The sequence below is a fragment of the Pleurodeles waltl genome, chromosome 8, assembly GCF_031143425.1.
Source record: "Pleurodeles waltl isolate 20211129_DDA chromosome 8, aPleWal1.hap1.20221129, whole genome shotgun sequence".
Lineage (NCBI taxonomy): Eukaryota > Metazoa > Chordata > Amphibia > Caudata > Salamandridae > Pleurodeles > Pleurodeles waltl.
In genome coordinates, this window is record NC_090447.1 from 1,156,425,405 (window position 1) to 1,156,444,170 (window position 18,766).

Here is an 18,766-nt window from a genome sequence, read left to right on the forward strand (position 1 = left end):
GGAGCCTCTCCCCACGACCACCAGCAGCACCAGTGGGCAGCCGTCCAAGGCTGCAGGGGATGGGCTGGAGCTTCCCCCCATCAACAGCAGCAGCACCACTGCCACCACTGAACAGTCTGTAGACCTGCATCCATGGGCTGTTGTGCGGCCTGCCCCCTGCCCCCTGCAAATCCAGTGGGTATGACAACCACATGAGAGACTGTGACCTTGCACTCCCCAAGATCTGCATCACAGGACATGATGCCCCCTCCAGAACCAGTGGAGATACCATCCACTGACCCCATCATCCCCAGAATTAAGCTCACTGGGCACAATGCCCCCTCCAGAACCAGTGGAGAAGCCATCCACTCACCCCATCCTCCGCAGGATGAAGCTCACTGGGCACGGTGCCCCCTCCAGAACCAGTGGAGAAGCCATCCACTCACCCCATCCTCCCAGGCTGAAGCTCACTGGGCACAATACCCCCTCCAGAACCAGTAGAGAAGCCATCCACTCACCCCATCCTCCCCAGGATGAAGCTCACTGGGCACGATGCCCCCTCCAGAAACAGTGGAGATGCCATCAACTCACCCCATCTTCCCCAGGATGGAGGTCACTGGGCACAATGCCCCCTCCAGAACCAGTGGAGATACCATCCACTCACCCATCCTCCCCAGGATGAAGCTCACTGGGTGCAATGCCCCCTCAGGGACAGTGGGGTATTCACCCACTTGAGATACTGTGGCCTTGCACTCCCCCGGACAGAGTAATGGGCATGTTGCGCCCTCCAGAGCCTGTGGGCAAGTCACCCACTTGAGAGAATGTAGCCTTGCACTCCCCAGGACAGAATAATGGTCATGCTGCCCCCTCCAGAGCATGTGGGCAAGTCACCCACTTGATAGACTGTGGCCTTGCACTCCCCAGGACCAAGCACAGGGCATGTAGCCCCCTCCAGGGCATGTGGGAAAGTCTCCCACTTGAGAGGCTGTGGCCTTGCACTCCCCAGGACCAAGCACAGGGCATGTTGCCCCCTCCAGGACCAGTGGGAAAGACATCCTTTCCAGAGACTGTGGCCTTGCACTCCTCAGGACCAAGCACAGGGCATGTTGCACCCTCCAGGACTAGTGGGAAAGACACCCACTCGAGAGAATGTGGCCTTGCACTCCCCAGGACCAAGCACAGGGCATGTTGCCCCCTCCAGGACCAGTGGCATTGCACCATCTTCTGACTGAGGTGCCTCCCATTCCCCCTCCCCCTGAGATGCCTGCCTATTTTCGACCTGATGCCCCTGCCGTGTTCTCTCCATGTTGTTGCAGGAGTAAAGTGGGGCCTTGGACTTTGTAATGTGGCCCTGTGACCTACGAACATTGAGGACTGGGCAGTGTCCCCACATTTGTTAATATGTATATACTTTTTTATTTTGATGCACATATTGCTACTATTTTATCTTATTACACTCTTTTTACTCAATTGTAGTTGTCCTTGCATTATTCCTGAGGGGTACGGGGTAAATATGTTATGTTGCTGCATCTGCTTGTGTGTCTGGTGTTGGGGTTGGGGCTGTTGCATGTGTGTGTCACTCTCTTTTATCTCCCCCTCCCCTGTGTGCTAGGTGGCTATACTCACCGTGGTCGTCTTCGCCATCATTGGTGTTTGTAGTGGAGCAGCACGTAGAAGATCATGGGGAAGACATGCAGCTCGGGCTCCATGGCGGCGTACTTCTTACCTGAGTCTCCACAGGTGAGTCCTTTCCCTTCTGTGCAGTGTTTCCGCCAGGCTTTTGATGTTGTTGGTACCGCCTCAGAAAAGGTGACTGATTGGACTGTCATAATACAGTGGGCGGAGCATTGTCTTCCGCCTGGCTGTAGGCGGTTACCGCCATGGTGCCTGTTCATTACGCCCCTGGCAGTCGGTGTGTTAAAGTTGCTGTCTGTCTGTGCTCTTTCCGCCATGGTCATAATTTGATGGTATTTACCGCCAGCCTCTTGGCGGCATTACCGCCACTTTATTACCAACCGCCAGAATTGTAATGACCCCCACAAACTCTTGCTGCCATTCATTTGTAGTTGCATACGCCCATTCAGGACCTGCATATCTTCGACTTGCTATTCTCTTTCTTTTCAATTTTCGATCACCATTCAGCTGTCCTTCACTTAAATCTTCTCTTCTTGTGGTATCTACTTCTTCCTCGATTGTTGGTTCAACAACTACCTCTTTTCCTTTCTCCACTTGTGCCTCTGGCCACTTATCTCCTTTCAGTGGACCTTTTGTCAGTGTTCTCTTCAGAGTCGACCTTGAACCTTCTCCGTGTTCTGTGGTGTTTTCTCTGGACAGACCTGCAACCGGTTCAGGAGGAGTCAGATCACATTGACTTTGATCCAACTCAACTCCTTCCCCTTCTGGGTCTGGCAATTACTCTGTTTGTATTTCAAAAACATCTGGATCTGGGAAAGCCCTCCTCTGACTAGGCTCTCCTGCTGTGTCAATTGAAATAGGCTCTCCGACACCCTCCTGGAGGTCTCCTCCCTCGTCTCCCATAGGAGTGACTGAACCGTCCTCAAAGGGCTCAGATCCGGTCTCAGTTCCCCTTTGTTCACAGCTGTCGTAGTTGTCAAAACTACCTGATAGGGTCCCTTACAATGAGGCTCCAAACACGGTTTCCCACGTGCTTTCAGATCACAGTCCAGTCACCAGCTCTCAGGTTGTGTCCTGGGTCATGGATCGGTGGCAGTGTGGTGGCTTCCACCTGCTGAGAAAAAGAGCGAACCACATCAGCCAGACCTTTGCAGTAATCTAACACCATATCATCTGAAATGTTGACAAGTGATTTGCAGGCACCGCTGGTAACCTCATTGCTCTGCCCATGACAATTTCATGCGGCGACAATCCTGTATTCCTGTCAGGTGTGTTTCTCATTGACATCAGCACTAAAGGCAATGCGTCAGGCCATTCCAAATTTGTGGACGCACACATCTTTGCAACTCTTGACTTCAATTTACCATTCATCTGTTCCACTAGTCCTGATTCTTCAGGGCAGTAACTACAATGCAACTTCTGCTCAATGTTCAATGCTGCACACAGTAGTTTAATTACTTCATTGTTGAAGTGACTTCCCCTATCTGATTCTAAAGAGATCTGAAACCCGAAACGTGGTACCAGTTCCCTAAGCAGTAGTTTTGCTACTGTGAGACTTCCATTTCTTCGTGTAGGGTACACTTCAATCCAGTGACTAAAGATGCAATCACTAACACATATCTCAAACCTCCACACACAGGCATTTCAGTAAAATAATTTGCATTCTGCTGAATGGACCTCCAGCTCTTCCAATGTGGCTCAAACTGACCACTGTCCCTTTTCCTGCGTTTAGCTGTTGACAAATGACACATCGATGGCAAACTGCTTCAGCAACTTGTCTAAACTTTGGGATGAACCAATCATGTTTGAACAAACGAACCATTGCAACCCTCCCAATATGTGCTTGACCATGATAGTACCTTGCCACTTGAGACAACAGGTGATTTGCTAAAACCAATTGACCCTCTTCTGAAACCCACAATTAATCTTGTCTCTGCACACATTTAATTTTGCTCCATGAACTTTTTTCCTCCCTGTCAATATTATTCTGCAACACTTTTCATTCTTTGAAAGTGTCAATTATTTTCAATGCATAGCTTGTACAAGTTTTGTCATCTTCAGGTAACAGTTCCCACTTGTCTTTGGTATACAGTTCAAAGCCCAAAACCTTGCAACTTGATCCGCTCATCCATAGCCCAATGACACATTGTCCTGTGACTTCAGATGTGCACTGCATTTCACCACGGCAATCTTTTCAGGCATTTGAATAGCATGTAACAATTCTTTAATTCTCTCACCATTTCTTACTCGTGAACTTTGAAGAGGTCAGGAAACCTCTCTGTGACCACAGCTGGCCAAAATCATGGACTATTCCAAATACATACTGGCTATCTGTTTAGATTGTAACTTTTAGCTGAGCAGAAACATGGCACACTCTAGTAAGGGCTACCAGTTCTGCAGCTTGAGCAGAATACACTCCTCAAAGCCAAGAAGCTTCCAAGGTACCTGTAATTGTGCACACAGCATATCCTGCTCTCAGTGTCCCTGTATTATCCCTCAGACAAGAACCATTGACAAGGATAATTTGGTCATTTACTTCCAATCGGGTATCTCTAATGTCAGGTCACTGTTTTATGCGTAAATCAGTTACTTCTAGACAATCATGCTCAACATCTTCCTCTTTTTCAATGTCAGCACTTTCACTCAGAAGTAAGGTTGCTGGGTTCAGCACTGTACATCTTTTCAATTACACATTTGGTGACCCCAGAATACTCGTTTCATATCTAGTCAACCTCGCACCAGTCAGATATTGGGTTTTCATCCTTGTCATTAGAATCTCAATAGAGTGAGGGACCATTACAGTCAGGGGATGTCCCATCACAATGCCCTCACACTGTGTAAGGCTTTGACCAACTGAGGCAACTGCACGCAAACAACCCAATAAGGCTGCTGCAACTGGGTCCAAAATAGCTGAAAAATATGCTACTGGGCAGTTTACACCTCCATGGACCTGTGTCAAGACAGGCAAAGAACATGCATCACGCTCATGACAAAACAATGTGAAAGCTTTTTTGTAATCAGGCATACCGAAAGCTGGAGCCCTGCACAGACTTTCTCTCAATTCAGTGAACGCTTTCATTCCAGCCTGGTCTAACACTATGGGATCAGTGACTTCCTTATGAGTCAGCTATGGTCTTGAAATGACTGAAAAATTGGGAATCATTGGCGGCAGTAACCTACCATCCTTAGAAACATCCTGACATTCTCTCTGTGTGGTCGGGGGATTCATTTGCAATATGGTTGTAACCCTTTCTCTGGATATCTTTCTCAATCACCTTCTCAACCTGATGACCCAAGTATTTCACTTCTTTCTGACAGAATTGCAATTTAAGTGGAGACACTTTATGACCATTCTTTCCCAAGTGGTTCAGTAAGGCAAACATATCATACTTGCACTTGTCCCTTGTTTTAGACACAATCAACGAGTCATCAATTTACTCTACCAAGGTCGATTGGAAAGGTAATTCCAGCGAATCCAAATTCTTTTTCAAGATCTGATTGAATGTGGGAGGTGACTCTGAAAACCCTTGAGGAAATCGACAACAAAAGTAAACTCGGTCCAAAAATTTGAAACAAAAGAGAAATTTGCTGTCCTCATGAAGAGGCACAGAAAAGGCTTACGACAAATCAATGACAGTGAATCACTCAGCATCACAAGGAATCTGAAACATTATCATAGCTGGATTTGGCACCATGGGACACTATATGACCACACTGTCATCTCTCTTTCTCAAATCCTGGACAATTCAAACTTTCCCACAATGCTTTTGCAAACCCATTATCGGTGAATTACATGGACTGCTTAATACTTCCTTCAAAACCCTGTGTTTTACAAAGTCTGCAATTATTTGGGCGACCTTCATAAGGATATCTTGTGGCATATGGTACTGGGGAATTTGAGGAAAAACTGCATTCAGCTTTACGGTAACTTTAACTGGCTCAACTCCCTTTATCAGATCTATCTCTTTTCCTGTCAGATTCCACACCTTCTCCTTAACCGTTCCCTGCAAATCAGGATGAAGCTCCTTCGCTGTGGACATTAGGAAAAAATCAATCAGAGGGTATTCCTCATTTGTAGTCTCACACTCTATCTCTGGGGCTTGGGCATCTTCATCATCACTATTCGTCTGATTCTCAATCCAATCATTTGAACAAGTAATCAGGCATCTTGTTTTACACAGCAAGGGCCAGATGTACCAAGCAGTTTTGCCCATTCTGTGTCTATGTGAAAATGTCTTCGTACATATGGCCCAAAGTCTCTTCCCAGTAGGGATACTGGACTTGAATCACAGACTACGAATTTGTGCAATCCCTGGAAGTTGCCAATTTTAACCTGAACTGGGTCTGTAATCGGGTTATTCAAATACTGATTTGATACCTCTACAATCTGAACTGTTTTACCTGAAAGGGGAAAGTTTGGAACCTCAGCACTTCTCCCTGCAGAGCATGCAGCTCCTGTGTCAGCCAAGAATGAAACTCTGTGACCCATGACTTTTCCCTTCACATAGGGACCTCTCTGATCTACTTCTAAGGAGGTTCCAAGCACATATGGCTCCTCTTCTGAACTTTCACTCACCCAATCATCGTTTATTCCATTCTCACTGTGTAATGGGAATTAGTGCACTGTGTTATTACTTTGGTTAAACCTCTGACCTGTGACCTGTTGAGAAAGCATCATTTGCTGCTGTTCCATTTGGGCTTGAGGTATTTGAATTTGCTGTCTAGATACCATGGGAACCTGCTGCTGCACTGGCTGTGACTGTGTCATTTGTACACGTGACATTTGCACCTGCTGCATTGGTAGAAAATTCTGCATTTGATTCACATTATTTTGGAAATTTGGATTAGGACCTTTCATCCTCGGTCCTCTCATATCTTGGAACTAATTGATGTCATTACTTTTCTGAACAACACCTTCCTGCACCATCATTGGACACTCCTGTTTTCAATGTCTAACGGCTCCGCAAACGTGACAAGGCAACAATTTCTTCATTCCCTGTACATCATTTTTAACCAATACCGTACCCAAATCACATTATCTCTGCGACCTTGACCTCTCATCTGGGGTTGAAATACCATGTTTCCCTGCTAATGCTGTGGTAGCTGTTGTAGAACACTTCCCTGCAGGCCTGTCTGTGCAGCTTTAATCTGCATCACCATCGCCTTCTCTTTCAGCTTTCTCTACTTCAATTCATTTTCATTGCTACAGTACTTGGCACACTGCAAAACCTCATCAATTGGCTTTGCTTGTCAGCAAATCAAATGACTCTTAATCATCTGCCTTATTTCAGGTCTCAATCTTTCCACAACTCTGAATACAAAATGAATCATGTCCTTCGACTCAATTGTCTCTGTACCACTGTAATGCTTCAACACCTGTAACAATCTCTCATAATACGCATGTATTGAATCCTTTGCTTCCTGAGCTGTCCTGTCAATTCTCTGCCAATCAATGCTCTTGGGCGAAATTCTTACTTTCAAAAATTCAATCACCTTATAGTAGTATTTCATTACCTCAGGATATGGTGCACCTGTATTTTTATCTCTCTCTGGCTCCCTTGTTGGCAATCTATACTACTTTCACGCTCTATCCACAGGTCAGCTGGGACCACTGTCTCTAATAATGTGTTCAAGTCCTCCCACAGGCACTTTGCAAGTTACACAATCCTGTCTGTCTGCTGATACAACTCTACTGGCTTTTCCCTCAATTTTGGATAATCATTTGAGAATGACAGAATGTCTCTTCTGCTCCAAGGGACATGAACAAAACTCCCTCCTGGAATCTCTTTCATTGGTAACATTTTCACTGGATCTTGGTTTTGCTGTACATTTGCAGTCAGCTCCACAGAATTCCTTTTTCTCTTATCTCTTTTCTTTACTCATCTGCCTTCCCATTTGTTTAATGCTCCCCATGTCTGGCACTTTGAAGTAACTCCCTAAGGTGTGCCTTCATTCTGGCAGATCTCATGTGTTCAAAATCTTTAGTCTCAAAATCAAATCTGTAACTCCTTTTCAAATGCTTTGTTTTCTCTATCTCTATGCTGTCCTTCTCTGCCAGGTCTGCTTGCTTCCAATGCACATTACTCACTTCCCTTGTAATCTTCGGGCATAGATATCTCAACTCTGCTTCTGTGTAGGATTCTAACCGGTTCAAACTCAAAGTTCCCTCAATGAGCTCACTCACTTCCATGCTTAACCTAGCATAGTTCAAACGCTCCTCTCCCTTAAGAGCAGTGTATTTAGTATGTCTAACCATTCAGTCAACTGCTGAGCTGTTAAAGCTTGCAACCAAATATTGCTGGTTTGGACCGATGGTACCTGCTGTGCAATTGCATAATTGCATTCAGGGTCTGTGGTGTCAGCAATTTCAAGCTCTGACTAATGTTTGACCCTGTCGTAGTGTCTGGAAGTGCTCCAAATGGACTAAGGTCCAGCAGTGATCTCGATTAATAAAACGTCTGTCCCACAGGTTGAGGCTACGCGAGTGTTTTTGTTATGTCCTCCCCCCATTGCATTCTGTGTCCTGACACCCTATTCACATACACTAGGTTTCTTCTGTGCATATAAGGGTACGGCCGGACCAGCAGTAGTAGGCAGAGATAAAGCATCTGGGGCTGGGCTGGTACTTAAGCTCTGTGGGAGAGTAACTCCCATGTTCTGATTCCTCATTAAAGACGTATCTGACTGTGTCCCTGTTACCTGAGTGAATCTCGGCATGACTTGTGGCTGCACTCGGGGCAGTAAAAGTGGAGTTTGGTTCTTTCTGAACCAACATCGGTCTCGGATAAACCTGTTCCGTAGGCACCATTACACTTGTAGTCGTTTCTGTAAGGGATGCATAAGGGTAAATTCTCTGGACCTGTGGCCGTTGAACTAGATTTTGTTACACTGGAGTAGTAGGCGCATTAAGACTACCCTGCATCAGACTCTGTGTCAGGCCAGTATCAACCTGCACCGGACTCAATGTCCTGTTAACCTCTGTCGGAGCTAAAGGATTAGCACTGGTGCTCAGATCACTCTCATGTGCTACATATGGTGGTGGACGATTTCTCAATAACTGTAAAATGAACTCATCATCATCTGATTCTTCCTCCATTGTTGAAGATTTCCTAGCCTTCCTATTTTCAGACGGGCTATTGTTATTCTTCCTTGTATCTTTCCTTCCTTCTTTCTCAGTGTCTTGTTTAATCGCTGGAAACAACTTAATTCCGTGCCAAGTCTCATTTCTCCAAATTCACTGAACACTGTCCCACTAGCCTCCACTAATATCTTTTCTACTTTTCTCATTCTCCTCTTAAATTTCTGTTGCTGTCTGGCTACTAGCTCCCAATTCACTAATGCTTCGAATGGTGCTGCTCTTTAAGGGGGCTTCAAATCATACAGTACCTTCCTCAACTGCTCTAAAACCCTCAAATTGAATGTTCCGTTAGGAGGAAATGCTAAACTCCCATCTTTCTCTGTCACTTTGCACCATTGCTTTAGCCAAAGACATGGCGCAACACCCTTCTCTTCCATTCCAATGTAAGCTGGTGTACCTTCTGGCGGTGTAGCTACGCCTATACTCTTTGTAATATACATATCTCTCCTTAAAGCACTCTTTAAAGCTTTGAAAAATGTCAACTTTTTGACCTTTTGTTATTCAAATCAAATAAGGAAGTGACTTTTAATCCCAGAATTCTCTTCACCCACTTTCTCAAACAATTGCACCTCACGGACAGCTGCGATATCGTGTGCGACCCTTCTCACTAACCGACCTCTCCCAGCGGGGCTCCAATGATGTCACACACGTACTGCGGCTGACAAAGTCTTGCGGCTTATCCTCCCAAACTCTGATTCACACAAAACTAATGCAACAATTGCAAGCAGTAACCCAAAATCAAAACCCTTATCTGCTGGGTTACTACAGGAAAGGTAACACAATCGCCTCAGAAACTGCACGTTTTTTTACACTGATGGCTCTTCCCGCTCTCACAGCTACTCCTTCTTTCTCAGTTTCCCTGATTCGCAAGCAAAATTCGACCCACAAATGTTACTCTCAACTGATCAGTGGGTCTGTCCTGGTGCACATAGGACTTACCAGATCTCAGTCGAAAAAGTATTTCGCACACTCTGACTTATCGACCACGCCGGATCGACCTCCTAAACTAAACTAATTACAACAGAAACCCAAGTGTCTCATACACTTTTCAATATACTCTGGAGCCTTAGACCACGCAGAGTCTGTACATCAAAAACCACGTGGACAATTTTTGAGCACAAAGCGCCACACACATGTGAAGTTCGATAACTTTCCTACTCTCACACTGCAGAGTACGCACACTCCTTCTACAACTTCATTTGGACTACGCAATCTCCCTAAACCCTCACAAACATCACAGTTCACCTGCGATTGGCAAAAGGTGTGCAAGCACAATACCCTACTTCATTCACCCCATCACTAGAATGCTGAGAACCTCCTCAAACAACCATTGGCAGGCTCCAAGATTCTGGGAAAGTCATTTCTGGACTTAGGGGAACATTTTCTCTCCAATTTGTATCATTGAAAAATAAAATCCAAATCTCAGTAATAATCAACTCTCAAAAAGACCAAATCATCAAGCTACTACCATCTCTAGGAACACCTATAATGGGCTCTTAGGGAGACGAACCATCAAGTTGTCACTATCTCTGTGAATACCTGTAACTCTGTAACTGACTTCTGTGATGGGCTCTTAAGGAGACAAACCATCCGTCTCTGCTACCATCTCTGTTAGCGCTTCTGACCTTAATAAGTAAACTTACAAGGGGACGCGAATAGGTTGATCAACCTTTTGACTTGCAATTAAGATGTTCCCACCATAGATCCAGTACAGGCAGAACAATAATCAATAATTAATCATCAAAACAAATAATCAATGACAATCAATAGCATTAGTAATCAATTGAGTCAGTAATTGTCACACACCATGACCTTTCAGTCATGAATAGCCACACCGTTTAGTAAAAGTTCGAATATTTATTTTCCTATATTAACAATGCTAATGTCATGTATGATAATCACAAAATCAAACGATACTCATACAGAAACATCACTGGCTGTCCAAAGTGTCGAAAAAAGCGCAATCTAATCATAGCTTGAACTACTACTCATTCTAAAGTTACAGTGCAAATCAATAACAAAGATAATTGTGCAAACGATATCACATACATTAGATTCAGCAAAGAAATATATCAAACGTTACTCCCTATCTCAAATTCCCATTAGGGGAGATCCTTATCTAACATCAGATTATCATCAGCATGTTGGGCTTCATGCAAAACAATTTAGTAAACACAAATTTGGAAAACATCTAACTGGCTCTATCAAAACAGTGTGGTTGGTACCTACAAAGAAAATGCAAACACACAGTGCAAGTCACATTTGGAAGTTGTATTCCTCTCCTTAAATGGATTGGCAAGCTAATATAGTCTTTGTCATCAGGACATCAGTTCAGTCAGCAAGGCATCAGGACTCAGCATCAAAGTTCAGAAAACACAAAGTCTTTAAGCAGCTCGAAAGAATAGAGCTAAACCCTTAAGAAGAATGGGGAGAATGGTGAATAACAAGTGGCAAATGCTCTGTCTTCCATCAGAGCAGTCCGGCTAAGTTAGATTTCCTAAAACTACTTCCCAAGTCCCTATTGGTCAAGGGATCACATGTTCACACTCTGTCCAATAAAAGTAAAGCTTCAATTTATAACTTCCACTAGTACTCCATTCACATGTCGCTGATTGGCTTCTCCTGTAACGTTCTCATCGTCCGGCTCATCAGGTAACAATATTGATGCAGCTTATACTCCAATCAGTGTCTCTATTGTTGTTCTCCAGAGAAAGTCAGTCTTACACACATTGCACTCATAATGTTACATTTAGCAAGAACAGCATCTTCCAGCAAGCTGTTCTCATGAGAAAGACTTGTAGCTACGAGCACATTTGGACAGTACAGTGCAAAATCACAATTTAATTTTCTAAACTGACATTTTATTAAACGTTTAGAAATACAGCTTGACATGAGGCACTGCAACTAGGCCAAGAACGCCGCTAAGTTAAAGCCTACAATTAAGAAAGCTAATACATAATGCATAACCCTCAATATGACGTATTACTACATTAATCAAACATAAGCTCCATATTTCATTTTAATAAGCCATCAATAAGTAAACTTCGTGAACATTGACGGCCACTTACGTGGACACATTTTCAAATGTGTGCATTATTTTCTCTAGGTTCATACATTTTCTATGCAAGTCCAATACTCAGAATACATGAATATTCATTATTATGTTATCAAAAACATCTGCTTCAGCACTTCCCTGCCATTGTATTGTTCATCAACATGACTTCAGCTGTGGCTTTTCACTTCAGAATGGCTCAGTCAGACTCATACACTAGCATACTTTTGTAGTTCATTTGTGGCTCCAATTTAGGGCACCACGTGGGTAATGGCCATAACATGCGTTTGAACTTCACAGAGCTGCTACATTTAGGCCGCTTGGATAACTGTGAGACAGCTGAATTCGGGAGGTTCCCCTCAGAGCGTCATTGGTTGACAAAACATTGAAAGCCTGCCTCATTTAAAAATCTGGGGTCAAGGTCAACCTAAAGAAGTTGTTTCTGGGACTACCATTACCATCCAAATGCTGCTTTGAAGGAAATGTGCTCAGTATTAATTACAAGACAAAACCATAACACTCTTACCACCATACTTATGAAAATGTGCGTCCAAGAGCACCACAGAAGTACCTCTGTATTTTTTATTTTTTTTTACAAAAATGCTTGTGTGAGGATCTCTCAGTTATTACGTTTGAGGGGTTTTGGTCATACACTACCCTAGCTCTGGATGTGTCCTACCCGTGTTCTTTTGTCAAGTCTGTAACTTAGTAATTCATTTAGGTTGATCACTGTTCTGGTCCCCGGAATAGATACAAGGTCTCCAGGGCCAGAAGGGGAACAGGTTGTTGCACTTGGCATTTTGCTATATTCCAGGTTTCTAAGTATTCTGCCATTCCGCAGGGAAGGTATACATTTGATGACCTCAATCCGTCAAAGTTTAGGTGTTGTGTTTATACCATGCCCTGAGATTGATGAGGCCAATGCTGTATTTATGATTCGCTGTTATGGTTTGATTTGATGTCTGTTTTTAAATGTGCGCTTGTACCATGTTTTATACCATTATAGAAATGGGTACGAAAATGTGGTTGCCGGTATGTTTTTTATATTTTATATTTTTATTATTCATTCAACTACATTTTCATTTCTTCCCTTCCCTAGCCTGTTCATATTTTAGTCCACCCACATGTAAGATTTTAGCGAATTTATGTCACTGAGCAGCATCAGCACTTTGAAAATAGTTTCTGCAGCACTTACACTGGCTGCATGAATCTAAGAAGTGTCCAGTTGTCCCTGACCTGTGGCACCCACCATGATGATACTACTCTTGGCATATATGTTTTCTGTTTGCTTCATTTACCCTGGAGTTAGAAACGCTGTACTGAAATGGAATCAATTCCCTGAAATATGGAAAGTAGTAGAGGGATAAGATGCAGTTATCACGAAGTATGGCTTTTCGAGTCACTGCCAAATATAAATGAAACAAGGCAAAGATGTCATATACGGCGATTACAGCATCAAGGAGGGGAGAGAGTGACCAATGGGATTCTCCCCAATGTTCTTCTAACTGTGAAGAATTAAGGTTTAATTTGAGATGGTAGTTGCAGGTGAGGTCTACCAGGACTCATTTTAGTGATCAGCAATTATTTTTCCTCATCAGTCTTTGACCCAACGCAAGACAGAGAAACACAAAGGGGAAAAGAAGAGGGAGGAGGAAGAAAAAGAAGGAAAAAAACAGTAACACGGATAGAAGGTACAATGAAAAAGAGCTGCAAAACGAGCTAAGGAGGCAGAGATCCTATGGTGTGGGTTAAAGAGGCATGAGGTGGAATCAAAAGTACACAGCCTTGGTGTTCGGCACTGCAAATATTCGATAACGCCAGTCGCGGGCTTCTGAGCAAAACATTCGACCGTGCCACCTTTACAAATCGTGCACTCTTGATTATTGGCTCTTTCAATGAGGGAAAGCCAGGTCCGTTCTCCTTGGCTCGTGATGTTTTTATTTTGAACGCACAGTGTGAGATTATTTTGCGAATACCTTCAGTATATAAACGGATTATTGAGCAGTTAATTGTGTTCACGAAGCCTTGTCAGCGTTCTTTGCTGAATGCCTCCCACACAAAACAGCACCCTCAGTTTAAACACACGCAGCCGATCTATTTTCACTCAGATGTTATTTTGAAGGCCTGTCTATTCAAGTCCTGTCATGTTGTGTTTGGGAGAGAGTGACCAGACCAACACGCGTTCTTCAGTGTGTAAAAGGCCGCTTTATTGGAACAGGTGCCCTAAGCCTACCCCGCCTGGCCTTTGCCTTACAAAACTAAAGCCTCACTAGACATAAATCACCTGACCCCGCCCCTCCCCCTCCCCTAACCCGGACCCTCCCCCCTTTCTTCTCGTCCTGTCTCCTCCTTCCTCTTGTCTCCTTTCTTTCCCTGTCCCATCCGCTTCTTGAACCTGTCCTCTAATGATCAGTCCCCTGCCTGTCCCTGTCTACTTAATACTCCTTCCCGTCCTAATACCTGACATGCCCTGCCAAATCCGTCCTCCACCCGAGTTTTAACTAGCTGCCCTGCAGCTGTCCCCGCCGAGGCCCGCACCTGTCCAAAGTGACAAATCAAAGAAGAGGCACCCGCTCCAACAAAACAGCCTGATAACTGGGAGGGAGGGCGGGAAAAAACAACCAAGCGGAGCCCAGACTAACGTCCCAGCCACCAGGTCACCTTTACAAAATGGTGGCTATGGACACAAAATGTCCGTATAAATAAGCCCCCCGCCCATCCTTTAACTGGCACCCCCGATGCCCAACCGCGTCGCGGGTCGTGCCACCTCCCCCAAAAACCCCGGGGGGGAATTCCTCGTGCCTCGTCCTCCCCCCCGAGGCCCCATTGGGAGAGAGTGACCAGACCAACACGCGTTCTTCAGTGTGTAAAAGGCCGCTTTATTGGAACAGGTGCCCTAAGCCTACCCCGCCTGGCCTTTGCCTTACAAAACTAAAGCCTCACTAGACATAAATCACCTGACCCCGCCCCTCCCCCTCCCCTAACCCGGACCCTCCCCCCTTTCTTCTCGTCCTGTCTCCTCCTTCCTCTTGTCTCCTTTCTTTCCCTGTCCCATCCGCTTCTTGAACCTGTCCTCTAATGATCAGTCCCCTGCCTGTCCCTGTCTACTTAATACTCCTTCCCGTCCTAAAACCTGACATGCCCTGCCAAATCCGTCCTCCACCCGAGTTTTAACTAGCTGCCCTGCAGCTGTCCCCGCCACCAGAAAAGGCCCTTGACTTTTCTGCCCCCCCTTAGGGCTCCTTGAACAACTTCGTCAACTGCTCCTTTATCTGCAAAAGGTACAACTCCATCCCTATAAACGATAAGTGCACTCCATCATCCCTAAAGAACTCGGCGTCTTCAAATTTCAAATCTAAGTGCTCCAAAATTGTTATTCCACGTCCAACGCAAAAACCCTTCATCTCTTTATTCAGCTTCCGCCTGGCTCTCTCAATTGCTCCGGGCTTCCTCGCCCCTCTCCAAACCCGACGCGGAACAAACGCTGTCCAAACTATGTGGGAACCTTTCCACTGCTCTGATACCACCTGTAAATCTCGCTTCATCTTTTCCAATAAGTTGAGTCCTGTTGTTCGCACCAAATCATTCTCCCCTAAATGAATCAACAACACATCCGGACAATGCGCCCTGCCCTTAACTGTTTGCAGCCTTGGTAACAACTCATCCCACAACATGCCCCCTTTTCCTATCCACCTAACCCTGAACCGCGGCGAATCTAACCCCAAATTGGCTCCCATTGATGCTCTCCGCACCTGCCGCTGTTCCCACTTTATGAATGAGTGTCCAATGACCCATATATCCATGTACTCCGCATCTGGCCCCAGAACCACACCTGAAAAAGAGAAAACATGCATGAAATTAGTTGCCGCACACGTAAAAATTTTAACCATCTCCTCCCCGCACATAGCGCCTAAAACAATCCGATTTCCACCGACCCAGAGCCATCAACTCCTCTCTGTTCCATCCCTTGTTCCCTGCCTCTGTGGCCACCCCAATTCTAAAGGAGTGCGTGCCGAAATCCCTTGGCTCCAGGCCGATCCTAGCCAGTCCCTTTCTCAAGACTGCCAAAAGCTGGGCTGCGGAAACCCACCTACCATCCGCATGGCAGAAAACTGGACCCTCTAAAGATAAAGCCCTCTCCCTCAGACGGACCCCCAGCCCCACCGGACAAACCAATCTATCCGGATAGGGCCTAAGGTATACCATAGCCCCAGCACCTTTCTGATCCGTCTTCGAATGCCGGACTCGCAACACCAGACTGTCTTCCCTTCGCTGCACTTCATTCCATCTAATCCCCTCTCTCTCTCGTAACCCAAGCAACTCAGACACCCGAAAGGCCCCAAAAAACAACCACGCCATCAATGTCCTGAACGTTAGCGCCTCATACGCATCATAACATACGTCCCCCAATACCTGAAGCAACAATTTCAAAATTGTCATAGATATTGGTCGCCTGACACGTCCAGTCGCTCCCAACGACTTCTCCCAACCCTGTAGGATCCTTAAGCCCAGCTCTCCCGCCGAGGGGGGGTAGCCCCATAATAGCTTCCCCATAAAACCGAGCGCCGACAACTTACCGGAAATCGTCACCCTGGTCTGCCCTTTACCAATCAACTCCATAATAAATTGGACCACGTCCTCAACAATGTCCTCTTGCCTTGCCCGACGACGAGCCCCTGATTGTAAGAACTCACTCCAAGCTTTTGCATATGCTCGCCGTGTAGACGGAGCCAAGGAGTTCAGAACCAGCTGTAACATCCGCGATCGCCTACTTTCCAAAGTACCTCCGGCATGCGTATTCTTCTCAGCGCGACGTCCGTGGTTAATCCATGGAAACGCTGCCACTGCGAACGAGACAAAGCATCCGCTATGTCATTATCCGCCCCCGGCACATGGCACGCTCTAAAATATATGTTGTGACGCAGGCACTGAAGGACGAATACACGCATCAACTGCAAAACCCCCACTTCGCGCGCCGATTGACGATTCACCATTTGCACCACTGCCATGTTGTCAACCCGGAAGAGCACCCGCGAATGACGCAGTTCCACACCCCATAGCCAAACCGCTACTACCAGTGGAAAGAGCTCTAAAAACGCAATACTGCGGCCCCCGTGCTTCCACTCGATGGGCCATTCTTCCGCGCACCATTGTCCATCCCAATACACACCGAAACCATAAGCTCCCAACGCATCTGAGAACAACTGGACGTCCCAGTCGCAACTCCTCCACACCTTCAACGGTATGCCGTTAAAAACTTCCAAAAACCTTAACCACATCCGCAAATCCTCACGCACCCCCACCTTCAACCGCACATGGTGATGTGGAAGTGCGTGCCCCGCAAGTGCTAATGATAGTCGTCTGCAAAATGTTCGGCCCGCGCGCACCACCCTACACGCAAAGTTTAAGTGCCCCAACAGCACTTGGACCTCTTTTACCGTCACCTTATTCTTGGCCACCATTTTCCGAATCCGTTCCACCATGTCTGCCTTTTTGTCAGCCGGCAATCTGGCCACGCCCTCCACCGTGTCCAGCTCTATCCCCAAAAACGACAGTGCCGTGGTTGGCCCAACTGTCTTTTCGGGAGCCAGGGGTACTCCCAGGTCTCCCATTATTCTCGCAAAGCCGCTCAGCACCGCCGCGCAAAGCGTGCTGTCCGCCGGCGCAGCAAAGAAAAAATCATCCAGATAATGTGTCACCCACTTGTGACCCGTAAACCTCTGAAAATCCATTGGAGAGCCGTACTGAATTGCTCAAACAGCGCGCACGAGCTGGAGCAACCCATGGGCAGGGCCTTGTCCACATACCACTTGCCCCGAAATTGGATACCCAACAACCCAAAATCGTCCGGGTGAACCGGGAGTAATCGAAATGCCGACTTCACATCCGTCTTTGCCATCAGGGCACCCGAGCCCAACTGTTCAATCATCGCAACCGCCACATCCACGGACGCATAAGACACCCTGGTAAACTCCTCTGGAATAAAATCATTCACCGATGTTCCCTCGGGCCATGACAAATGGTGGATAAGCCGAAACTGCCCTTTCTCTTTTTTGGGCACAACCCCAATAGGGGACACAATGAGATTCTCCAATGGCCAGACCCGGAAGGGGCCCGCCATGCGGCCCTCTCGCACCTCCTTGTCGAGCTTGTCTTGCACCAACCCCTCTTTGCCGCGCACCGATTTCAAATTTTCTGCCCAACGCCGCTCCCGTGGACCGCGATAACCCAACCGAAAGCCAACCCGAAAACCCCTCACCAACGAACGCGCTTCCGACGGCTTCTCATAACCCACCAAATACTTCTCCAAACAATCCACTCTAACCGGCGTACGAGCCCTTACTCGCCACCCCTTGTCGTTGTCGCTGTCCATCTCGCGCGCCATAGCCGTTGCCCGAACCTCCGCTCTGCGCCCCTCCCGCAACCGTAGCATTCTGCTGCCCTCCACAAAGCGTGACTGGATGTCTCCCCGCACACTTAGAGCATTCGTGCCGGAACTTGCAGTACTCTCTGGTGCAAAGTCCCTTATTATAATCCCAGCAAGCTCCCGTTCGACCCGACCCAGCGCTGGTGGACCTGTTTGGGCTGGAGCCTCCTGACCCCACCCCTTGGGTGGGGCGGTCCCGAAAGGGCCGATAAATTATAGGCAGGCCACTTGCCGTAAAGACAGTCTTGCCAAACTTCGCTGGACCCATGGTATGCTGCCACAGATCCGAATCAATTTCCCCCCACTGCACTTCTGGATCTACTGCCAAACGCGCCCGAAATTCCTCATCGTATTGCCGCCAGGCATAACCACCGTAGTTGAGTTGTGCCTTACGAATAATATCCATATATTTAAACAACGCCACCGACCGCTCTGGGAACCTCTCGCAGTAAACACTGGCAAAAATCAAGAAGGCGGCCGTCCAGTTTTCAATGGTTACTGGCACTTTCGGCCTCTTTGAGAGCTCCCACTCTTC